The sequence below is a fragment of the Thamnophis sirtalis genome, unplaced genomic scaffold (assembly GCF_051295495.1).
Source record: "Thamnophis sirtalis isolate CommonGarterSnake01/CBP01778 unplaced genomic scaffold, rThaSir2_p1.2 scaffold_13, whole genome shotgun sequence".
Lineage (NCBI taxonomy): Eukaryota > Metazoa > Chordata > Lepidosauria > Squamata > Natricidae > Thamnophis > Thamnophis sirtalis.
Genome location: NW_028261393.1, coordinates 41,736,333 through 41,746,600, shown reverse-complemented (window position 1 = coordinate 41,746,600; position 10,268 = coordinate 41,736,333). Strand labels below are relative to the sequence as shown.

The 10,268-nt window shown below is 38.0% G+C and overlaps 1 pseudogene; it reads right to left on the bottom strand.

Annotated features, from left to right (window-relative positions):
- Window positions 1-1,975: 1,975 nt before the first annotated feature.
- Window positions 1,976-2,400, bottom strand: LOC106540401 (small ribosomal subunit protein eS12 pseudogene; annotated as a pseudogene).
- Between the last annotated feature and the right edge of the window lie 7,868 nt (window positions 2,401-10,268).

Below are 10,268 nucleotides of genomic sequence, written 5' to 3'. Positions count from 1 at the left end.
CACCTTTGGTGGGAAGGTAACAGCATTCCGCGCACCTTTGGCATTTAGTCATGCTGGCCACAGGACCACAGAGACGTCTTCTGACAGTGCTGCTTCTTTGGCTTTGAAATAGAGATGAGCACCGCCCCCTAGAGTCAGGTATGACTACCATATATGTGTGAGGGGAACCTTTACCTTTTGTTACTTGGTACATCATACTGCACCTTCTTTGCCTCATTAGTCATTTTGTCTTATTTCATAAGCACTTGTTTAAAAAAAACAATAATGATACACCTTTTCCTGTACAAAGAGATAAAATGATCACACTTTAAAAACATGTGGAACAAATGGGTAGATGCGTTGGGATGTCATAAAAATCTAAAAACAGAAATTAAAAGATAGCAACACGCATACATGCCCACACCCCTACTAGCTTATATTGTTTTGCAACAATTATTTGTTATGACAGATACAAAGCAAACAGGATGAGTGGGCGAAGTTTGTGGGGAAAATTTGCAGACGGATTTCATGCACAAAATAAATTTCACAGGATATAGATGGAGGAGGACCACATATCTTTCAAAGCAACCACAGGACTACTTATTGTCTGAGAGAAAATTAGCTTAATTAACAAAAGGAGAAGAAATAATGTGACTTATTTGATAGCGTACCTATTAGGTTTAGTAAAAAGTTAACGTTGTTGGAATTAATGGTGCTGTTTTGCCTTCCCATCTGGCTGTCATTAATAGCAGTGTTCTAATATTTAGGGCTGTCACAAGGAAGAGAAGGTCAATGTATTCTCCAAAACCCCTGGACAGGACAAGAAGCAATGGATGGAAACTAACCAAGGAAAGAACCAACCAAGAATGAAGGAGAAATTTTTTGACAGTTAATTAGAACAATTAATTAGTGGAACATGAAGTTGTGGATGCTCCAATACTTGTTTTCCCAGTTTGAGCTCATGCTTTGCTAAGTCTCCAAGATCACCTTTCTCCTCCTCTACATAGTTATTGAGTTAAACATTAGCAACTAATTCAATTGAACTGAACAAATTTGTAGTAACTAATAAGCAAAACACATAATGTACTTTTCACACTGAAGTCCATTTCATGGAGCTCCAACATGAAAAGCAAAACTTTGAAACATTCTCTTTGGATGAGAGAATCTTTCCAATGTTCTTTCTCTTACATTCAACTTCGCCACTGGTGTTTCATCGTTGGAGGTTTACAAGAAAAATCGGACAGCCATTTGCCCAAGATGGAATAAGACTTCCCGACTTGGACAGAGAGTTAGACTAGAAGACCTCCAAAGCCCCTTCCAGTCTTATGATTCTATAATTCTTTCCATCATATTCATGAAAATGGACCAAATTTCACTTTTTTAAAAAGCCCAAAAGATATCTAAATGGATTATAAACCAATGTTACTTTTAGGATAGTAAAACAGATACTTTGACATTTGGTAAATGAATAGGTGTAATAACCAAGTGCCCATTTCTACTAAATTCTAGAAAGCAATTTCAGAATTAATGTTCAGGCAAGCAGTAGGGTTTATCATACATACAAAGAAAGAGTGATAAACATCAGCATGTTTTTGTTACTATCCAATCTGCATGTGATAAATCAGTCATAAGGAAGTTACTCCCACACTGGAATTAAAGAGCTTGATCTGCACATCAGCGTAATAAGGTAACTGGAGAGAAATCTGTAAAATTATGTCCTGCCTACATATAGATGTATGGGGAAAAGACTATAAGTAAGCAAATCCCATTAATTGTAACAGCCAAAGCATGTGGGGCAGATTGTGTCTAAGCAGCTGAACAGTATCAGTTGTGTACCGGTAGTCACTTAGTAAAGTTAGCCATGCCTAATTTTACAGGTAATATAACAAAATCTTGCTACTTTCAAGGAGACTTGCTGATCTGATAACAACTTTATATAAAAATCAGGATTTCCCAGGTGGCTTATCAAGTAAGAAAGATCCTTGAGTCTTTTTTTTTCCAGTTCAAATGTATTTTATTTGTTCATTTCTTGCACTTGAAGTATTTTTTGATGACATTTTTGGCCTGAGATTCTTTGCCATAGTCTTTAACAACCACACAACAGCAACCCACAACTTTATGAGGTTTTCCTTCTCTATCGATCTTGCAGAGACCTACACACTCACCAAGCTTCTTGTTATCATCAACTTTTATCAGATTGATTTGATGTTCAGCGCAAAGAGCTTCAACCAGCTTTACATAAATAGGTTCATCACAATTGAATGCAAGAATGCAGAGATGGGCTTGATGTTTTTCCAAGGCTTTGGCAGTTTCATGAATTCTACGAGCGAATCCATCCTGAATAAGTGCCATTTTCGGCACCTCTTGATGGGCGGTGTTGACATGCATTATGCCTCCAACAGTTATGCCTTCCTTGGACATGGTTGGTGGTAAATGCTCCCACCCAGAGTTCCTTACAAATTCCATGAGTCGCCGATGAAAAGGAAGCATGATCCTTGAGTCTTAAAGAGGGTACAACAAATGTGTCAGAATTAAATTCCACTAAGTTCAGTCTTACTTATGCTCCAGGAAGATATTGCTACCAAAAAGTCACAGAACAATGAACAACTGACTATTTATCACATTATTAGTTTGCCAGTTCTCTTGGAAGGTTAAGGCATTGTGTGAAAGGTGTGGGTTTTTTAAATGAATACAGTTAACTTCATGTCTATGGAGATTCTCAGTTATCCAGGTCATGGTTGTCCCAAAGGTGCTTTTTCAAGAGGCAACTGGAGTTTCTGGTTTCTGTTGTTTTGCTTCTCACCCAAGAACCTTTTTCGGCTCTGGCTGGATGGTGGGGAATGGAAGGATTTATACTCCTTGAGTATAAACAAATACTTCTATTTCCCACCATCCAACCACCATCCAACCAGAGCTGAAGAAGCTTCTTGGATGAGAAACAGTGGTGGGATTCAGCCAGTTCAGGAGAACCGGTTGGTAACTTTCTAAGTAGTCTAGAAAACCGATCGTTGGAAGAAATCTCCTTTTGTTTTTTCCACTTTACAGGGCTAATCCTGTAAGGAAGGCAGGAAGGAAACATTCTAGTGTTTTTTCTAGCCTAATCTTTACTGACCTGCTTACAGAAACTGCCTCTCCGGTTAACCCTTATTACATTGTAACAGCTAAGGCGAAGCGCCCATCGACCTGAGTGACCTTGAGTTGGCCAAGCCCACCCAGTCACATGACCACAGAACCCTACCTACCAAGATAGTCATTAGGGCAGAGAACCGGTTGTTAAATTATTTGAATCCCACCATGATGAGAAACAAAACATCTTCAAATAAAAAACAGAAACTTCAGTTGCCTCTTGAAGAAGCACTTTTGGGACAGTTAACTTCAGTTAGAAATGAGGGTTACAAGCATTTTTTTTTAAAAAAAATAAATTCCTTTGTGAAGTTTAAGCAATGCCCTTAGCAACATGGTTGTAGCTCCTCAAGCTTTTATTTCATACTGTGCAAGGAACTAGGCATATTTTTTTAAAAAAAATCACACCATATAAGTTTGCATGGTTAATTTTGGAGACCATATATGTTGCAGCTCTCTTTTCTAGGCCTGTTGCACAATTAGCTTTGACTTTACAATAACGTCTTTTGATTCTTTGAGCTACGTGTCCTTCCTGGTGCAGTAGAATTTAACAGCCAGTCTCATTTTCCTGGCCAGATAATGACCAATGAACCAGCTCTCCTAATAATCAAATTGGCATTCCAGCAAGAATGCTGCATAATGTTGTAACACAACAGGTTTCCTCTTTTAGAATCATTGTTTAGAGTTTTCAGCTCCTAGACTTTCCTTTCCTTTTTTGACCTACTTATTCTGTAAATTAATTTGCATATGTGTAAATACCTCCAGATGTTTTCCCTATTTATTTGCTATTGGGATCATTCTGCATTTTCTAAATTCCATCTTAACTAGGATAATTTCAAAAGCTGGTAGCAGAATAGCAGGCGTACTTTGCCAGGCTTAAGCTTCCTTTGAATCAACTTCATGCCTAGCGATAATAGGCTCTGTTCCACAATGCACTTTAATCCAGTTAGTCATTATCCCAGTCAAAAGTATTTCTGGCAACCCATAGTCATCCCAACTAGGTCAAAGCTCCCATTTAGGAAATAAAAAGTCCTGATCTACATTCTCCAAGAAGCATTTAGTACCCCCAAACATTTGCCGCATGAAGTTCATGTGCTCGTTTTGTTCCTTCCTTAGCCAGGTAGACAGTTTAAGAGATATGTTTTTGTGATGGAATGTGCAATTGGAGAAGCAGTGGATGGGACTCAGAGAAATGCAAAGCTTTCCCAGGGAGAAAGTGTTAAAATATTCATGACTGGGAGAGACATGGGAACAAGGTCAGTCAATGGATAGGCATAGCAACTAAGTCAGCCAATGGGAGCTTATACAGATCTGAGTCTGCTGCTCTGAGAAGTAAGCAAGCAGTCTTTCTTGGCTTGTCTGCTGAAATGAAACAAACTGCTTGTGTTTGCCTGTAACTCTCTTGCCTTGTGTTTACTTGGAAGAACCACTTGTTGGTATTGTACATTTATTCATCTATTCTTATGTATATAAAGAAGTTAATGAATCCTGGTGCATCAATTATCTGTGTGTGCTTCTGGATTTTAATTTATGCAACAAACTCTGACAGAAAGGCAGTAGAAGTAACACAAAGGTTTCCCAGAGTGTAACCTAGATTAAGAGACTGCACAGTCCTGAGCTAAATGGTGGAGGGGGGAAGAGGCTGAGCATAGCTGCACCCTAGGATCTGCCAGGATACATCTCTTGTTAGAAGGTTATATAGTTTTATCTTGGCAAGATTCTGCCCATTAGATTTAAGAAATAAAGGATTGGACTTGATTGGATATCACTGTGTCGTCTTTGGGCTTGGGCCTGACAGTTCTATACTGGTCTACCACATCTTCTGAAGAGATTTAATTTTTTAGCCCCTTTTCTCCAGAGACCAATCTGATGCAACTGAAGGAATGAGCTACAGCTCACAAAAGCTTATACTGGAAGACTCAGTTACAGTGGTGATGTGTGGTCATTGGAAGACCTGAAAGACAGATTAGGGGGAAATCCTCTATTTTTCTAGAAGCTGAAAATTACTTGATGGCATGTAATCAAGCCATGGTGGCACAGCGGTTCGAATGCTGTATTGCAGACTAATTCTGCCAGCTGTCAGCAGTTTGATCCTGACCGTCTCAAGGTTGACTCAGCCTACCATCCTTTTGAGGTTGATAAAATGAGGACTCAGATTGTTGGGGGTAATACCCTGACCCTGTAAACTGCTCAGAAAGAGATATAAGGCACCAATGAGTGGTATATAAGTCTAAGTGCTATTGATATTGATACTGTTAATCAATCGATCGATCAATCAATCAATCAAGGATTCACATTTGTTCACCAGTCTTACTAACATTCCTTACTGCAGCAAATTCTCAAAGCAAAGTTGGAAAACACAATTGGTGACACTAACGAGTTTTGTAATTGTGTCATCTTCCTGCAGGCTTTTCATCACAAACCATAACCCAAGTATCTTATTCTAGAATTTTCCAACAACAAAGCACTGGGATGGGCATAGCAGGTTACTTCAGCTCCACTTCATTATGAAGTGCTGAAGCAATTTAAGTTTTGAGAAAACCTTTAGAAAAAGAACACTCTTTCAACCATAGTCCCAAATCTCACTCCTATCATGTTTACTTCTGTGCTAATAACATGTATAGTACTTGGTCATTAGAGGAATGCTGAAACCTTTTAGTGTATAAATGTGGTTTGTTTTCATGTTCATATCAGTAGAATTTTATTTCAGGCTATTTGCTATTGTCAATTATTGTAAGAGATCTCTCTTTAAAACGTTCCAAATGTTCCCTAAATTTGATACACATAAATGAACACATAAACACTAACATAATTAAACACTGTCCTTTTTCCCCTCTCCTCACTTTAATTTTTTTTAAAGATATATAACAACATCTTAAGTCATCTTACTGCCAGAGAGATACTTCAGATATTTCATAGATAGGAGTCAGGATAATATTTGCATAAGTTGGCTATACTTATCATATACTTCTGAAATTAACTTTCTGAATAAATTTTAAAAGATTTGGTAGTTTACTATTTCTGGCTTGGCTATCTTCAGTCTGAATCTAATAATTAATAAAAAAATTTAAACAAGTAGTATATTACAAAACCTGCACTTGTTCCTTGTCTAGATAAAAACATGTCACTTTTTTTGAAATATCAGGTTTCCAGGTTTTAATTCACTTGGATTTTTATTACACATTTAAAAAGATAAAGTAGCACAGTCTATCTTTTTAATTGTGACACTTTATTTAAAGAAGGGATAACAAAATTGTCAGATTACTTGAATATTTATTCCTTTTAATTAATTAAATGAGTTTACAACTCAACGCATTCCATGTTTGGCAAATGCTTCAAGACACCTATGCATTAAAATAAAGTTTAGGGAAAGGAAGGGAAGTTTTCAAGAGTTTGTTTATATGTAAGCTGCCACATCTTTTTTTCCTATTGGGCGTTTCACCTAAAAATGGGAACAAGGTTTTATATTGGATTTGACAATCTAAATATTGATAGAAGAGAATATTTGTAGTTCAGGATTGAATTGTGAGGTCCTTGGTGCTCTCTGACATTGGTTGTTTTCTTGCAGATATTTCATGAATCAACTAGATAACATCATCAGTGCATGCAGCCATTGATGATGTTATCTACAGTAGTTGGTAACATTAAAATGAAACATTTACAAGCTCCCAGTACACAGTTGACTCTGGTGCACTGAGGAGTGCAGAGTGCAGTGAAGAGCAACAGATGATTAGGGGACTGGAGACTAAAACATATGAAGAATGGTTGCAGGAAGTGGGTATGTCTAGTTTAATGAAAAGAAGGACTAGGGGTGACATGACAGCAGTGTTCTGAGGTGGCGCAGTGGTTAAATGTAGCACTGCAGGCTGACTGCAGTTCAGCAGTTCGGCTGTTCAAATCTCACCGGCTCAGGGTTGACTCAGCCTTCCATCCTTCCGAGGTGGGTAAAATGAGGACACGGATTGTTGTTGGGGGCAATATGCTGACTCTGTAAACAGCTTAGAGAGGGCTGAAAGCCCTATGAAGCGGTATATAAGTCTAACTGCTATTGCTATTGATATCTCAGGGGCTGCCACAAAGAAGAGGGAGTCAAGCTATTCTCCAAAGCACCTGAGGGTGGGACAAGAAGCAATAGGTGGAAACTAATCAAGAAGAGAAGCAACTTAGAGCTAAGGAGGAATTTCCTGACAGTTAGGACAATTAATCAATGGAACAACTTGCCTCCAGAAGTTGTGAATGCTCCAATACTGGACGTTTTTAAGAAGATGTTGAATAACCATTTGTCTGAAGTGGTGTAGAGTTTTCTGCCTAAGCAGGGGGGTGGACTAGAAGACCTTCAAGGTCCTTTCCAACTATATTCTATTCTATTTATACCAAAGGTAGGCAAAATTTAACTTCCTGATGGCTGCAGTGGCTGACACCCTAATTACAAAGTGCACTGAAACTGCCACATTGCCTGAAATACTGAAGGAAGGAAATTAAGATATAGCCTTTGTGAATTTGCTGTTTTTTTTAATTTCAAAATTAAGGACTGCAAAATCCAACTTTAAGAGAGAAGTGGAGGGGCAGACAGTCCTTAAACTTTTCATTTATCAGTGAACTGACTTTGAGTCCCAAATAATCCAAAAAGCCATCACCCTGACACGTATAACACAAAATGAACGTTTTAATTCATTCTTAACGATGGTAAAAATTTCCCCACAGAAGATAAATCTGGCTCTTGAATTAGATGGATCATTGATTTTCCTGATTAACAGAGGATATTCTTAAGACACAGAAGATGTGGAAAGAATGGATAACTTCCAAACCAGCATGGACTGAACAAACTTCTCTTCTGTTGCTAATTCCAATTCATTAAATTTCCCATTTATCTGAAAGGAAGTCTAGTCCCCTCTCCTGTTTCACATAGGCAGAACTTTATTTTGGTCTTCGACCAATAAAAATATAACCAATAAAATGAATGATGCAAAATGGTGGTTAAGACATCAGGCTAGAAAGTGGGACACTGTGAGTTCAAGTCCCAACTTAGCCATGATAGCCAGTTGGGCCAGTCCAGTGGTGGGCTTCATAAATTTTTACTACCGGTTTTATGGGCATGGCCTGGTGGGCATGGCATTGCATGGTGGGCATGCCTTGGTGAGTGTGGCAGGGGGAGGATACTGCAAAATCCACATTCCCTCCCAATCAGTTGGGACTCGGGAGACAGAGAATAGATACCGCACATACTGTACCTGTGCATTTAAAGGAAGCACAGAGCAAAGCATACTGATCAGCCTTTAAAAGTTTACTTATATAGTCTTTGCAGAACAAACATCATCCTAGCTTTTATAGAGAAACAACTTTGCCCAGATCTAATAAACAAACTTGGCTGATTTACTTGTTTTCCTGCAAGTGAGAAGTGGGGAAAAAATGAAGGGCAGACCCTACTTTGTAGCCAATTTCTATGGCTTTATTGAAGGATTGTTTAAGACAAGCAATGTTTCATATTCAAATAAGAAAACCACTTGTATATAAAGCATTGATTATAAAGGCTGTATAGATCTTTGAGAGGGAGTTTAGCTTCTTATTTATTTAAACATTTACTAAAGTTTTATTCCACATTTTCTTTAACAGCTCGAGATAGCTTACACAAGGATCTTCTTTCAAACACGGGTTTGTGATGCCTACTTAACATTTGCCTTGCTGGCATCCTCTTGTGTATTTACAATATAACAATGGAAGGAAAACATTACAAAACGTACTGTTGTAAACATACCCTACATTAATACAGTCAAATGATGCTGTTCCATCTGATTTCCCTGGGTTTTGTTTACTGTACATACCATGGTTTTATCAAAGTCTGCATTTTAAAGCAAAATGCATATAGTACTCCAAAATATGCATGTTGTGAAAGAAAACAGCGCACTTTAAAAAGTTAGAAGAGAAAAGCCGATTAACAGACAAAGAAAACAGATGAGGCTTATGAATAAAAAATATAAAACTATCCTGGGTCAAAAACCGATTGATCTGTTTTTTAGCTTCCCTTCTGGAATTGCTTATAGAATCCTTTTCAACCAAGTTGCTAAGGAGTTGCAATAAACCTACCCATTTTCTCAAGGATGTCTGAAAACCTCATTAATCATTTCTCATGCACACCTAGGTTTCGTTTCTTAGGTTTGTTTTGTCTTTTGAGAAGGGAATCTGCTCCTACAGTTTGCAATGGAAGCATCCTGGGATCAGGAGGAGATTTTCATTGGGGGACATATTTTAGCTTTAGGGCACAGGTTAAACCAATTATGAGGAGTAAGGCTGGGGACTCTTTCTGAAACATCCAACCTTGCCAGTTTGCTTCCCTTAATGGGATTATTTTAACAGCTTATTCTGAAGGGTTCTTGAAGTTTGAAGGAATTATATCTGCAGAGGAGGAACATAAATGAATTATACCTTTTTTGTTGCTGTTAAAAAGCAGTAGCTAATACTATTTTGACTTAATTAATTCCTGCTTTAGGAACACTGTGTTAAGTCAAAACACAACTCCAAGTGGCTAATAATTTGTCTATTTTGCTTTTAACATGCATTCAGATATGTGTGTTTATAATGCTGGCTCAACAGTGGAAGCGCCATATTGCAATGCAATGGGAAAGTTCTTTCCCTTTTATTAGTGTTATCTACGTCTTGCGATATATATGAACTTCCTCCCATATTTGGGCATACCACATGTGTGTGTGTGTGTGTGTGTGTGTGTGTGTGTGTGTGTGTTATATTTGTCCTGATAAATAAATAAAGGGAGACTAGTATAGATCTATTATTATTACTTATTTATTTATCAGCACAAATATAACAAATGTAGCAAAAAGGCAACAGTAAAAAAAATATTGAGTTCTGTCTGGATGGTCTCTTGTGACGAGCCGATGGACAGAGAATGGAAGTAATGAAGTTCCTCCCATATTTGGGCATACCAGGGGTTGTGACTTTAAATATATACCTTTCTCCCTGGCTTAGCTGATAACGGAGGAGATCCTGTGGCTTAATGGTTAACACATCTGCCTAATATGCAATACAGACCAGGTTCGAATCCCAGTAAGGGTATGGCTAGCTGATGAGAGCTAAATAGCTTGAAACAGATCTATACTAGTCTCCCTTTATTTATTTATCAGCACAAATACCACACACACACACACACACAC